We start from the raw sequence: 14650 nt of genomic DNA, 5'->3' as shown, positions 1-14650 counted from the left end.
TACCTCTTGAACCCCTGGTTCTTTCAGCTTGGGACCAATGAGAACTCCGTCCAGTTCCCAGACCCCCTGTGTGACCTTGGGAAAAACCGCTTAATCTCGCTGATTCTTAGTTCCCCATCTGTAAAAAGGGGGGGCAGACCCACCCTTTATCTATTTAAGTCGTCAGATCTTAAGGACACGGACAGTCTCTTACAATGGGGACCTGATGTCATCCAAGGCCTCTAGATGCTAGTATCATACAAATACAGAATAATAAAGATCAAGGAGAAGAAGAAAAATAATCAGGCTTTCTTTATCCGTCATACAGCAGGGAAAGAAGTGAGCAGGTTTCTAACCAGCAGAGACGTTCTACAGCAGCAGGAGGCAAACAATCTAACTAGCTGGAAGATGGAGCTTGATCAGTTTATGAATGGGAATATATGATGGGGCAGCCTTGCGACAGCAGAGACCCAGGCGGTCCCTTCTAGCCCCGTGCCCTTGGTTCTGATTAACGTAGTTTATTCCTGTCCTCCTCGGGTCACCTTGGTGGTGCTTTATGCCTCTCTCGCCATCTTTTCTTTGGGTCCCAGCTCTTGCGCATTCTCCAAGTTTGCGTCAGGACCTGGAACGAGCCAGCTCTCCCCCTAACTGCATCCACAACAGAGAGCCTTTGCCCCCCACTTTCCTGGGATTCTCTCCCTGCAGAGATCTGGCCAGCCGACTTGTTTGCTAATTTTCAATCCAAAAATAGAAGCGTCACCTCAACGCCGAGCACTTTGTAATTTACGTCTGTGCGTCACTTGCCCTGACTTTGGGAAGTACGGCATCATCCCGAGGATAGCGTTTGTTGTTCATGTACTGGGGGCCCTCAGGAGATCAAAGTTCAATTCCACACTCTGCTACAGGATCCCTATGTGACCTTGGGCAAGTCACTTAGGGTGTGTTTACACTGCAGACTAAGCCCGGGCTCTGACTCAAGGCGCAGACCAACATCAAAAGGTCTCCGTAACGCAGTATGGACGCGTTAGCAGGGCTGTGAGACCCGGGCCCAACAACTGTAAACCCAGGTTTACAAGGCAACGTGGATGCTCAAATGTGGGCTTAGAAACACCGAGTCCACAAGCCCGGGTCCCAGAGACCCAGGTTTACAGTGCAGTGTAGACGTACTTTTGGAGCCAGGTTTTCAAGAGCGCTCGGAATACTGGGCACTGCACTCTTTTCCGGATCTGACCCTTATTTAGGGCCAAAATGGGCACTGAACGCTTTTGAGAATCTAGCCCCACTCGTGGGCTCTGAACCCTTGAAAGTCTGGCCCTCCATGCCCAATTCACCCTGCCCTACGCCAGTGCGCAGTAAGCGTGAAATGCCAATTCCCGATCAGAATGGCAGAATATTACATGAGCGCAACGCAGACTGTGCAAGATTCAAACCAACAGAGAGCATCAGGACCTTTCTTTCTTGGTGCCTCAGGTCCCCCTCTGTAAAATGGGGATAATAATACTTTCTCCCAGATTCATATTTACCCTTCATCCCTTTCACACAGAGAGGAGACTTAAAATGACAGTAAATTACAGTGACACCTAACTTCAGGTGTGGTGTGGAGGGGCCTTCCATCTTCTCTTACCTATGCTGTACTTCGAGCTATTCGGGAATTACTACGTCCGAATAAATCCATGTGTAGATCCTCTTGTTCCAGAATAAGGGTGTGGTGTTCCGGTTTAGCTTAACGCACTTTGAAAGTATTATCAATACAAATAATAACTAACAATCTACCCTAAGAAGTAACACCAATCCAGTGCCTTGTGGGTTTCCTAAGGTTACACAGGGTAAAAAGTCTTTTTGTACAATGCCATCATACCTCATAATTAGTCATTTTCTTAAATCCCTCGTGCCCAGTTCTGGCTAAAATGGGCTTGGCGCTCAGTGCAGACAAAGCTGATAACTGCAGACGAAGGAGTTCGTTGTCATTTGCACTAAGACCCCTTCATACTGCTCGGGAAAGCGGCTCCAAAGTGAGCGTCCCTTTACACTATAAAGAGGGCCTTTAGCGTAAATGCAATTCAGCCCCTTAAATTATGTTCGAAGACAAAAAACAACAACACTGCAAGGCCGAGAACACCTCTCCGTAATTCAAGAATACAAATCAATCCCAGGAATGCTGCAATTATCCCCAGAATAAGCCTTGCAAAGCCAGGGAATTCAGAGTTAAGGCAAAACAGCAAAGAAACACATTCAGGGTCTGGAAATACACAGTAGAGGCACCCAAACAGTCTTACTGGATGACTGGAAGTGCCACTCTTTTCCAGTGTGATCCATGTTACTTCCGGCCCCGAGTTACATTGAGAAGTGACTTTTACAAACTACCAAGGGAAGCGGTGGATTTTCCATCTCTGGATGCCTTTCTGGAGGAGAAGTTTCAGTCAAACACAAGTGATTGGGCTCAATACAGAGGAAATGGGGAAAACTCTGTGGCCTCTCTTGTACAGGCTAGATCAGCGGTTCCCAAACGGCGGGTCAAGAGCCCAAACTGGGTCCCGACCCCATTTTTATAGGGTCGCCAGGGCCAGCATTAGATTTGCTGGGACCCAGGGCTGTAGCTAAACCCTGAGCTTCACCCCCCACCTGGGGCAATGGGGCTCGGGCTACAGTCCTCTCTCCCGCCTCCTGGGGTGGCAGGGCTCCGACCCCCCTCTCCCCAGGGGTCATGTAGTAACTTTACTGTCAGACGGGGGGTCACAGTTCAGTGAAGTTTGAGACCCCCCTGGACTGGATGCTCTAATAACCATTCTAGCCTTAACAACGAGGAGTCCTTGTGGCACCGTAGAGACTAACAAATGTATTTGGGCATAAGCTTTCGTGGGCTAAAACCCACTTCATCAGATGCATGGAGTGGAAAATACAGTAGGAAGGTATAGAGACATAGTACATGAAAAGATGGGAGTTGCCTTACCAATTCTAATGAGACAATTCAATTAAAGTGGGATATCATCAACAGGAGGAAAAATCACTTTTGTCGTGGCAATCAGGGTGGCCCATTTCAAACAGTTGACAAGAAGGTGTGAGTAACAGTAGGGGGAAATTAGCATGAGGGGGGAGATGAGGCCCAGAAATAGAATTCTGGCTTTTAATGAAATCTAGATAGAAGGGGAGGTCTCAGCCAACGTTGTCCCTTATTACCCAAAAAACACATCAGGCATCTGCTACCACCTCTGAGCTCAACTCAAATTGCCCAGTAAGGAGACACAACTGTCTCTCGGGTCCAACGGGAGTGAAGACATCACATGGTACATCCCCACCCTGTTGTCCCAAGACAAACGCCGGTGAGCCAGGGGACGCAGGCTGCCTTTGGTGTCAACTGGTTTCAAAACAATCAACATACAAGAGGCAACTGAATTTTAAAGAGGCCAAAGATTAGGGAAATTGAGGCTGTAAATTTACAGAGGAAATTTGCTGCCCTGGTCCAGCAACGTGCTTGTCTCGACTGGTGGGAAAGTCTCTAAAACTTCAGGAAAAAGAAACAAAATGCCCTCCCATTTTATCCCCTTAGGACTGAAAACCCAGAGCAAAGTTAGGCCCTGGATGCTGCAGCTTTTCCGAGTTCCTACGGAGTCTGGGCAACCTGCCATGAGCAACAGCGGCTCCGGGGGTGTGGAAAAAAAAATAAGTGTTTATTTTGGGGGATGAGAGAAAACTTGCAATGTACAAACTGCGGAGGCAAAAAAAAAAAAAAGAAGTGTTTCTGTCGCTCCTGCCAACACTGCGCGCCTCGCAATATAAAGACTTTTGTTCAAGATCCAAGATTTCTGGTGGGAATACTTAACTTACTAAGTATATTCTTTCCTGGGGCTTACGCCTAGAGAATCTAACAAGATCTCATTCATATACCACCTAGGAGAGTCAGCCCCTCTCATCGCAAGGGTGGTTTCCATGTTTGCCGTAATACCCTATATGGCCCTCTTTTTAACATAGGGCGGTGGCTCGGAATGATCCAGCAATTTGGGCACTGGGCTGGGAGCCAAGAGACCTGGGCATTGATTCTTAGCTGTGTTCTGGCCCCTTTACTCCGCATCATCCTAGCCTCTCTCTTCCTGCTGCAGAAGCTCATGTTAAGAGCTCTCTCTTCCTGCTGCAAGCTGATGGTTGAGCTAAAGGAGAATCCCCACTTGCTGCTAGCAGTATAGGGCCAATGACACACAGTTGAGCCATTCTGATTCCAATCTTACATACACATGCACGTGCAGCCACCCAGCCCATTATAATCCCTGCCTCGTAGTGCACTGGGAAAGATTAAACGAGCTAATACTTGAAAAGGACAATCTATGTGCTAAATATCCTTCTCACCTCAATTGTTTTCTCCCTTGCCAGCAGCATTCAGCGCTGCCCGGATAGCATTAGGAATTACTGAAGAGACACCGGAGGACAAGCTTCCTCCCACTGTGACCCAGATTCCCCGTCAGCCTGATCCTTCAGTGAAGTCATAATCCAGTGGGGGAGGGGAGGATTGGGGTTCTTGTTTTTTTTTTTTTAAGCATCCCAGAGCGTTGCCATGGAAATGACTGTGATGCTATCATTTGTTAGCAGAGGAACCAAAACTGTGACGAAGGCAAAACACATGGGCTCAAACCAGACGGCCGCTAGAGACGAAGGGCAGCTTTGTCGCTCAGGCCCTGCGCTGAGGTTCAGGAGATGCGGGTTCGATTTCTGCTCCCGTCATGGGGCGTGTCTGCAATATCTCCGGAGATCGGATTACAGCCTGGGTTGGGAAACCCACGCTAGCGAGCGGGGCTCAATATAGCAGTGAACACACGGCAGCACCTGGGGCCCTTGTGTTGCTAGCTTCTTCCGCTGTGTCCTCTTTTCAGCCGTGCTAGCTAGAGGAGAGGTAGCTAGATTGGAGCTAGCACGCGTATGCAAATCCATGTAGCAGTCACACCCCGATGGACTCCCGGGGTGAGTCAATTAATCTCCCAGAGCTCTAGCTCCCTAGCTGATTATAATCCGTTCTTCGTCTGTTTAAATTACAACCTGTTTGGGGCAGGGACTGTCTCTTACAACTGTCTCTGAACAACTCCCAGCTCTTGCTGGGCTGCAGGGATGCACCCAATGCGATAGAAGCGGTTATCAAGAATCTTTGATCATTAGCAAAATGGGGTAAGGAGCATTAGGGGAAAAAGGAGAAACCAATTAAATCTCTGAACCACGCTCCTCCTGGGTGGAATTCCATTGACTTCAACTGTCCCCAGCCCCCTCCCGATCTCAAGCCTAGGCGAGCGGATTAGCTCCCATGCAAAGAGACCCAGCTGACACGAGGGTATCTTTTTGCAGCTGTACCAATGGGCGCCCTAGTATAGATAAGGCTCTGGAAGTCGCGAGCATTTTTCACACTGAGACTTTCAAATCCAGAGGATTTAGAGCCATGCTGCAATAAATGGGTGTTGTGCCTCAAAATTCTCCAGGCAGCTTTGTCAGTCTCTGTCCTTATTTGCATCTGCTGGGAGCAAGATTAAAAGGCAACGCATCTACATTAGGGACTAGGATGACATACAAAGTTTTACCGGTTTAACTAGACTGGTGATTTTGTTAAACTGATTGAGTTAAACAGATGCAAACCCCTCTCTGGGCACTAATCATTTGATTTAAAGCCGGTTGGTTGTTCAAAAATATTGCCGCACCCTAGTTAAGGTTGAGCAGAACTCCCAGGTGAAACACCAACGTTTCAAAGTGCGCTGAAATCCACCTGCGTGCGCAGATTGTCTTGAAAATGGCTACACCTCAACCGGGCTCAGGGTAGGGTCGGTGGTGCAAATTTGGGGTCGCTTGGTGCAGAGGTTCCAGAGATACGGTGCCTAGAAAAAAAGAGATGGGCCATACTTTTTGCCTATTCTTATAGCTTTTTGGCACACCGCTGTGGCTCAAATGACAGCACTGATCTGCACTAACTTGAGCTCACCTGCTTGGATTTGACCTCCATCAAAGCCCCAAAGGAAGCCAGAAAGCCCATGGGACACCACACGCCCTCAGCCCATTGCCACCCTCTCCCACGCACCCAGAGAGTCACAACAGCTGAAGCCTGGCAGAGGAGGTGAGAAAAGCGGCATCTGCTCTGGTGCAGAGCACCTGGGATGAGAGCCTCACATGGTATAAATCAGTACAGCTCCCTGCACTTCAACGGAGTGATGCATATTTACATCAGATGGGGATCTGGAACCAGATTTTTAAGTGCTCCGCACTCAGAACTGGGAGTGGGTTTTCAACAGAGCCCAGCACCCAACTCCTGGCCTTGATGGGAGCTGAGCTCTGAAAAAATCTATCCCCGGAGTCTAATGGAACCGTTGTGTAGATGGAAAGGTTGCTTTTAGAAGCATCCTGAGCTGCCACGTTTGCCTGAAAACTGACTCGTCTTAGAGAAGCTGGGCCAACTGGCATTTGCATAACAAAAAGACCCCACATCTGCTCTGTTGGATTGTGTCAGATCTAGATCATATGCAAAGCAACCTTCCCGACCTTTTCAAGTACCACAGCAATACACTGAGGACTATAGGAACTGACACATCAGACCAGCGATCCATTTAGTCCTCTCAAAACAGTGGCCAGTACCAACTACTTCCGAGGAAGGTGCAAGAATCCCTGCAGTGATTGGATAACCTGTCCCTAAGGGAAGTATCTTCCTGACCCTGATCAGTTAGAGGTTGCTTTATGCCCTGAAGCATGAGGTTTTATAGCACTTCTAAGTGACCAGGGGCTCCTTGCATTCCACCTCACAATCTCCCTGTAACTCCTCCCAATCTTCCCCCATGCCCCAGGAGTTCTGAGTACCTCCTCCCATACCAGGGTACCTTAGGTTTTCTTAAAATCTGCTGAGCATTTAGGCATCTAGAATCCCATTGACTTCAGTGGGAGTTAGTTGCCTAAATACTGTTGAGGATCTGGGCCTTGATCTCCATGACATCATGTGGCAATGGGTTCCACAGCCTAATTATGTGCTGCCTTAACACAGATTTCCTTTATCAGTGTAGAATTTGCCTTCTTTCTATTTCATCAACTGTTCCTATGTTCTTGTACCGCTTGCTGTCACTACTCATCTAAATAAAATCCTCTTCAAACTGATAGACCTTCTAACACCTCAGTTATTACAATCAGCTCTCCAGTTCTTTTCAAACGGATGCAAAACACAGCATTGCCAACTCTCGTGATTTTACTGCAAGTCTCGGGATAATTGTTTTTTTTTTCCTCAAGCCCCACCTCCTGGAGCCCTGGGAATCTGAGAATCTCAGCTTTCACCTGAAAAAACAAAAGCAAGTAATAGCCCTCATAGTTGCAAACCTAACCTCAATGCATCCCAACTAGATGAGTCTAATGGTCCCATCTGGCTTTAAAATCTATGAAGCCCAAAGGCTCAAAACCCAGAAGATAAATAAAAAGAAGCCAAAATGTATTTTTATCTCATTTTTAAGCATGATTTTGGGGAGCCTGACTCATGATTTTTGAACATTTGGGGTTGGCAACACAAAGGATATACCAGCCCCCTACCCACCCTGGAAGAGTTTGCCGTGGGACAGTGGAAGGGCTTAGATGTAGTAGTTCCAGGGGGGTAGATGGCTTCCGGGGCGGGAGGGAGGAGACGTTTGAAATCCTCAAAACCACTGCAAGCTGCTCTGTGTTTGTACAGTCGATTGGGAGCCCGTTCGTGAAGTCCTTTGGGAACCTCCAATGCTTTCACTCACATCCTTCTCCTTCAGTATGCAGAAAAAGGTGACTGCCCGACGCTCCTCCAACCACCCGCTTACCAAGCCTAGATTTTGTGACCGTCCCACGCCAATCTCACACTTCCCAGGCCACCCCACCTCTGCCGAGTGACTCAGAGACGGTTCCTTAGAATCAGAAGTTGGAGGGGTAGGGGAACCACAACAGGATTCACGGAAGGATGGAGGAGAGAGAACGATCTGATTGTGCGCTGCTTTCTCCCACCCGTCGGACGTGCCAGATCGGAGCTGCTGTACCGTAACATGTAGGAGGCTCGGCTTATGTTTTAAAAAGAATAATGTTCCTTTTAAGTCTGAGCCACCCAAAATAACAACGACCCTGAAGAAGGCAGTTCCTCTGAGGCCTTGCCTACGGTGGGATCAGCTGCCTCTGGGCAAGCCCCTAGTGGAGACATGTTTTGCACCGGTGCCTGGCTTCCGATCTGGTAATCAAGCGCTGGTGTCAACCTTGTCTACATTAGGGCCCTGATTGCCCAGCACCTGATGCAGTCATTTAGACCAGTGCAAAATGAGTCTATCATGCTACCAGCTCAGTTTTTCACTCTCAATTCGCACTGGTGCAAATGACTGCAACAGCTTAGACTGTAAGCCCCGTGGGGCCAGGTCTGTCTTTTTGTTCTGTATTTGTACAGCGCCTGGCACAGTAGGGCCCATGCAATACAAATCATAAATAATAATCGGCGCCTCCTTCTGCTTGTGGCGGAGGGACATGCACCAGTGTCTAGTTAAAACAGGAACTTGCCTGTGCACCCTGAGTGAAAAGAACTGGGGAATGTGCTTCCATGCTGCTAAATGCCACGTGGCAGCTTTTCACCGAGCCCCACCCCCACGCGAAAGGACAGCAGCAGCCCCCTTCCAGTCGGTTGGTGCAGGGAGCAAGAACCATACAAGCCACCAGCTGCCTAGGAAGACAGACGTGGTTGCTCAAGCAACAAGGATCCCGCTTAGACCATCTGGTCCGCTTCTGTTTTAAAAAGCGAGGATCTTATAGATACACGTCTCCCCTCTCCCCCCCCGCAGATCAAGGCGACAGATTTCTGCAGGGTGAGGAGGTAGCAGTCCCCAGTTAGAGCTCTGGGCAGCATCTTTGGGATTGGGCTTCGGATACTTGGAGCAAATGAGTAGAAAAGAGCTACGACTGTCAGCTTTCTACGTGGCATCTTGCAAGCCGGTAGGAAGGACGGCTGTACGGGTGTCAAGGAAGGGTTGAGCTTGTGGTCAAAGGAGAATGGGGCTCAGTAGATCCGGGTTTGACTCCTGGCCAATCACCCGGGGCTAAATTCTCAAAAGCACGTTGGGTATGGAGCTCTTGAAAACATGGCCAGAATCATAGAATATCAGGGTTGGAAGGGACCTCAGAAGATCATCTAGTCCAACCCCCTGCTCAAAGCAGGACCAAGCCCCAGACAGATTTTTGCCCCAGATCCCTAAGTGGCCCCCTCAAGGATTGAACTCACAACCCTGGATTTAGCAGGCCAATGCTCAAACCACTGAGCTATCCCTCCCCCCAAATCTGGCCTTTATTTAGGTGCCTAACCAGGAGCTGGACTATTTAGGGGGGGGGAAAGCCCCACTTCTGGGCACTCCATCCTTGAAAATCCAGCCCACAGCTGAGATGTGAACCGAAGACGGGTCCCCCAGCTGCCGTTCCAGTGCCTTCACCACTGGGCCATCCTTCCTCTCCATTTACACCTGCAAATCAAGTTGCATTGCACTGAATTTGCCTGGGGTTCAGCCCACGCACGGGATGCCGTTTCATTTTATAAATCAGAACTAAACAGCATCAGCATAAACGTTACCCAAAACGCAAAAAACAACCCAACAAAACCCCCTTTCCAGTGCAATACACTAGCATTTGGGGACCCGTTTGACCCCATCTGACCCAGTCATCAAAACAATCTGCTTCCATAACAGAGTTTTCGTAAGAGCAAGGGGCAAGTCTCAAGTGTGTGCTTGGTGCACCCTGACATAACCACACCCGGGGGTCCAAGCGACAAACTTCCTGGCACTTCACCCCTTTGCCAGGACCCTGGGCAGCGTGAGAATTGTAGGAGAGACTCGGTTCTCAGTGCAAACACATGACTTAATGCACTGGGTTTCCAGTAAGTTATTCATCAAGGTCTGTGAACTGCAGTATATATAGATATAGATGGATATGGATATATAAGTACCATTAATAATGACATGATTTCATGCATGAGAGGCTCAGGTCTTTGGCCAGCATATTTCTTAGTTGTGCGGCTGGCAAATGCCAGAGCCGGTGTATGCATTACACAAAAATTTTCCTTTTGCACACGCCACCATGGCTTTAAAGGGTGAAATTCACAATCCCTATGCAGTACGTATGTGCCACTTAAACCTGGGGCTTATGCTCTCCTCAATGGCATTTACTATTTCTCAAGCATCTAGTTTTCAACAGCTCATAAGCCGTGCTAGAACAACAGGAATGTTGATGCTCCTTTTTCCAACACCAGTGTCGTGTTCTGACACGACCGTCATCTCTCTGATGGGCAGTAGCAAGTATCTATGGCCTTTGCACATCGGCCTCCCAGGGGAACAGAAGTTAGTGGCGTAAAGTCTGGGTATGTTCTAAGTGTCGCTTGCTTTATTTACACATATCTTCCAGAGATCTCACCTCAATATCAATGCCGCAACGCCGTCCCAAGAGCTGACTCTAGCAGAAATTAAACCTTCCATCTGCTTGCAACCACTTTCTCTACAGAGAACCTTGTAACTCAGCCAACAGCAACACAAGCTTTCCTTCCAAGACTAAAAACTTGCTCGCACAAGGAGAACTTGGAAAACTGTGTGTAACAGTGCCACCTGGTGACATCTGTCACAACAAGAGACACAGCACAACAGTGGGCTGGTCTTGTGGTCAAGACACTGGCCTAGGGCTCCAGGAGGTTGCATTCAATTTCTGGCTCTGTCACAGACTCTCCTGGGCAAATTGCTGAGCTACTCTGTGCCTCAGTTTCCCACCTGTAAAATGGGGACAATAATCCTTGTTGGCCTTGACTAATCAAACGGTAAGCTCTCTGAAGCAAGGACTCTCTCATGCTCTGTATAGCCTAACACAATGGCGTTTTGAGGAACAGCTGTAAGACAGATGACAATAACTTTCAGATTCAGCAGAAGATGAGAACTGTCCCCAACACTGAAAGACAGGGGCCCAGTCCTGCCAACTGTCCACTGATTTCAAGGAAAGTTGCATGCCAGAGGGATGCCTGGAGAGTGAGGTCCCATTCAATTATAATTAGAGAGATCACGACTGTCAGGAAAACTGGTGCATGGGGAGGGAATCTCCAAACTTAACTCTCTCACAAGCCTGGCTCCCTTCTCCCAAACACCAGTGTGAAATCAGGATTAACCCCCAGTGAAGCCAGAGGAAAGAATCGGCCCACAAACATTTCACGGCAGGGCAGTTTTCTTTCTAGACTTCAGGGTAATCACTTGGCAGGCCAACGAACCAACCTATGTATTCAGTGGCGTTATCAAGACCTGTATTGGACAAGGTACCTGCTCGGCAGCTCCATGACACGTAAATTACAGGGCTCTGTCGTGTTGACCAATAGGCGCGCTGAGATTGGTTTCATGACAAATCCCACGCCCTGAGACACACCCCTTCTTTGTAATTGCCTCCAGATTGCCAAGCACTGACTAAAGGGGACATGGTCCAGAGTTTAAAAGCACAAGACAAGACGCTAAGAGAACTGGATTCTGTTCCTTATTATTATTTATTCGTATTACAATAGCACCTAGACGCCGTGGTCCATGACGCTGGCACAATACAGATCGTCAATAGTGACGACGTCTATAACACGGTTATACCGTCATTTAGTCACCCATTCCAAACTATTTAATCAATTTACTCCACATAAAGTAAAAGTGCATCTTAGAACCCTTTGGGGCCGTGAGACAGAAGCAATAGCATGTAAGCTTTGCAGACGGCTCCTTTAAGGCCCAGAGAAAGCAGGCAATTGGCTTGGTCAGTCTATTAACCCATCTTGAGACGCTGCTTTTGCACTAACAGTGACTTCAGCTGATCCTGTACCAGCCAGATCCCTTCTGCGAGTCTAAACCAGCGTAGCCCCCTAGACGTCAATGGCGTGGCACCGGTTTACATCAGCCGAGGATCTGACCTACTTAAAAAGAACAGCAAGACCAAGCTATCGGGTGCGTTGCATTTGAGCGGAGAGGTGTGATTCCCAGCTCACGCAGAGTTGCCCTCAGTAGCCCTGGCAGACCTAGCGTGCTAAAAATAGGCGGGTGGCCAGGACAGCATGGGTGGTGGCTCAGACTAGGTACCCGAGTACATACCCAGGGGGTTCAAATGCCACCCCGCCACATGGCTATTTTTAGCATGCTAGCTCAAGATAGCACAGGTAGGCCCATGCCGGCTGGGAAGGACACCTCCCCGCTCAAATGTAGACCCACCCATTTAGGCTCCAGTTAACACACCTGGAATGGGATACTGTTGATGGGTGCCATCCACTGAACAAACAAAGGAAACTGTAAGTTTCCTAGTGAAAATAAATGGGGCAAATTCACACCTGCGATTCCTACCCCAACTAGCATTCACCCTAAGGGGTTTAAATTTAAAATAACATGATGCCTTTTACCTCAGTGCATTTTACAAACAAATCACTGGTCTATACAGTATTTGCCCCATATGGAGGGATGATGTCCATGAGACAACTACTGCGGAAATCACTAATTTGTGCCTCATGGAGAGTCACGTGATCACTTTCATGCCTCGTTAGCGCTCTCACCTGCACTCTGCCCACCAACACATCTCTGGTGGAGTGACAACTTTTCAAAGCTATGAACTGCTTCAAACAGGGTACCATTCAAAAAACAACCACCGCCCGCTAGGGAACGTCTCCTTCTTCTTCCCTGGAAAGACCCTAATTACTACTGATTTAAAGGGCCTGATTCTCATTTATATTAAGGCCCCTTTCGTCTGCTCTGGATGTAAATTACAGGTCCGGTCTACACTTAGAATTTAGTTTGACATGGCTACAATACTTCGGGATGGGAAAAATCCAAACCTCTGAGCGCCGTAGCTATGTTTAGATGCAGCTAGGTCGACGGAAGAATGTTTCCTACAATGGCAGAAAAGCCTCTTCTGTCGCTGTAGGGTGCGTCTATGCTATGGGGCTATGCCACTGTAGTTAATGCACTGTAGCTATGCCGTTATAGCCACTGTTGTGTAGACATGTCCTTGGTCACCTCGCTTAAAATCCCCTTTATGCTGCAATGGGGCCGGAGTGCAAACGTCAGATCACAGTTTTTAAAATCATGCCTAAAATATCACCGCTCCCCCCAAAAAAGCCCTTTAGACCTTGTTCCCGCAAACACTGACGCACATGAGCAATTTTACTCCAGCAAGTCGTCCCATTGACTTCAATGAGATTACTCGCATGAGTAAAGTTACACATACATGTAAACTGTTTGCAAGACAGGGTTCTTATTTTAATTGCCTGGGACCAGATTCTCATTTACGATAAGATCTCTTGACACTGCTCTGATAGTGGAAAGGGGCGTTGGGTGAATTCAGCTCTCAAGCACACCCTGTTTAAGAACCCAAAATGCTACCAGCAGGAAAGAATTCAGGCCCTCCATTTTAGTTTCACCATTCTTCATAGCATGTTAGTAAGTATCAGTTTGATACAAAGAATAAAATCCTAGTCATAAGAGTATCTGCTGTTTGGATCTTTACTCAGAAGCAGGGAAAGAGGGCATCAGGTTTTTTGGCATTGATTATAAGGTCTATGGCTTCAGTTCCTCTCTATACAAACACAGCACATGTATCAGGTAGGGGCTGAGACATTTACACAGCGCAATACTAGCCAAAGCGTGGCAGAGTTCCAGCTCCACTGGCGAGACGTACACACTCGGCCTCTAGAAAGCCCAGCGCTTAATTGCGCGTTGCAGGAATAATCTATGACCTGCTTGTCACAGAGCAGTGAGTTAAACACGCATCTCTGACGCTCGGCGCATCCCTGGGTGTTTCAGCAGAGGAGTTGGTTAAGAGCTGGGAACGTTTCAGAGTCAGTGGGATGACGCCTCGGGCGGTGGAGCCGACCCCAGCTCAGAGCCGTGCCTCAAAGCGTGGCTGACACATTCACATGTCTTTCTCCCTTCACCAGCTAGTGCCTCACACACACCCCTTTGGGAAATCCTTCATAACTGGCAGTCTGGCCTAGCGGATAGGGACTCAAGAGAGCTGAGGTCCTGGCCCTGCCGCTGGCCTACTGGGTGATCTTAGGCGAGTCACTGCACCTCTGTGCCTCAGTTTCCCCTTGGGGGACTGATGATACTGACCTTCTTTGTAAAGTACTTTGAGATCTATGGCTCAAAAGAGCTATAGTATAATTTGATCTTCCCTCTCCTTTCTAACATATTTAGTCGAACAGAGAAATACTTACCAGTGTCGACATTTAATGCATCCTGAGCATCTAAGTTAGCATCCATTTAAATGAATGGGACAATTGACACTTTAGAGCTATTGTTCCAGGCTCTCTGCAAACTCAGGCTGAACGGGCTTCTCCTACAGTAGGAAGGTTCACTGGCAAAAGTTTTGCCGGCACAGTGCCACGGACAAAACTATTTTGGAAAAGTGCATTCACAGTCTACCACTTGGTGCTTTATGTCCATACAGCTCCTGGTACGTCAGCACCAAGCGTAGTGCATTGTGGGTGGGCATCCCAGTGTCCCCCCCCACCCATCCCCCGGTCAGGTGCACTGCCTTGTGGGAAATTGTTGCTGCATAGAGTGGGCCACAGCTGTGTACAATTATTATATTGTGGGGGTGCCCAAGAGCATCAGTCATGCCCCATCGTGCCAGGTGCTGTATAAAAAGAGAACACAATGACCATTCTTGCCCCCAAAGAACTAACAATATC

General features: G+C 48.3%; 1 protein-coding gene across 27 annotated transcripts in view; it reads right to left on the bottom strand.

The window, feature by feature from the left end:
- Nucleotides 1–14650, bottom strand: part of MEF2D (myocyte enhancer factor 2D) — a 182213-nt gene that overhangs the window by 159348 nt on the left and 8215 nt on the right. The window contains exon 1 of one of the 27 annotated variants that reach the window (XM_042843281.2): nt 3418–4263. The exons of the other annotated variants lie outside the window; for them this stretch is intronic. The gene's annotated coding sequence lies outside the window, so the exon portion shown is untranslated. Of the gene's footprint in view, nt 1–3417; nt 4264–14650 lie in introns of those variants that run through there. 27 annotated transcript variants of the gene reach the window in all.

The sequence above is a fragment of the Chrysemys picta genome, chromosome 20 (genome assembly GCF_011386835.1).
Source record: "Chrysemys picta bellii isolate R12L10 chromosome 20, ASM1138683v2, whole genome shotgun sequence".
Taxonomy (NCBI): domain Eukaryota; kingdom Metazoa; phylum Chordata; order Testudines; family Emydidae; genus Chrysemys; species Chrysemys picta.
The sequence above is the reverse complement of the archived record's forward strand: the minus strand, read 5'-3'. Positions and strand labels throughout refer to the sequence as shown.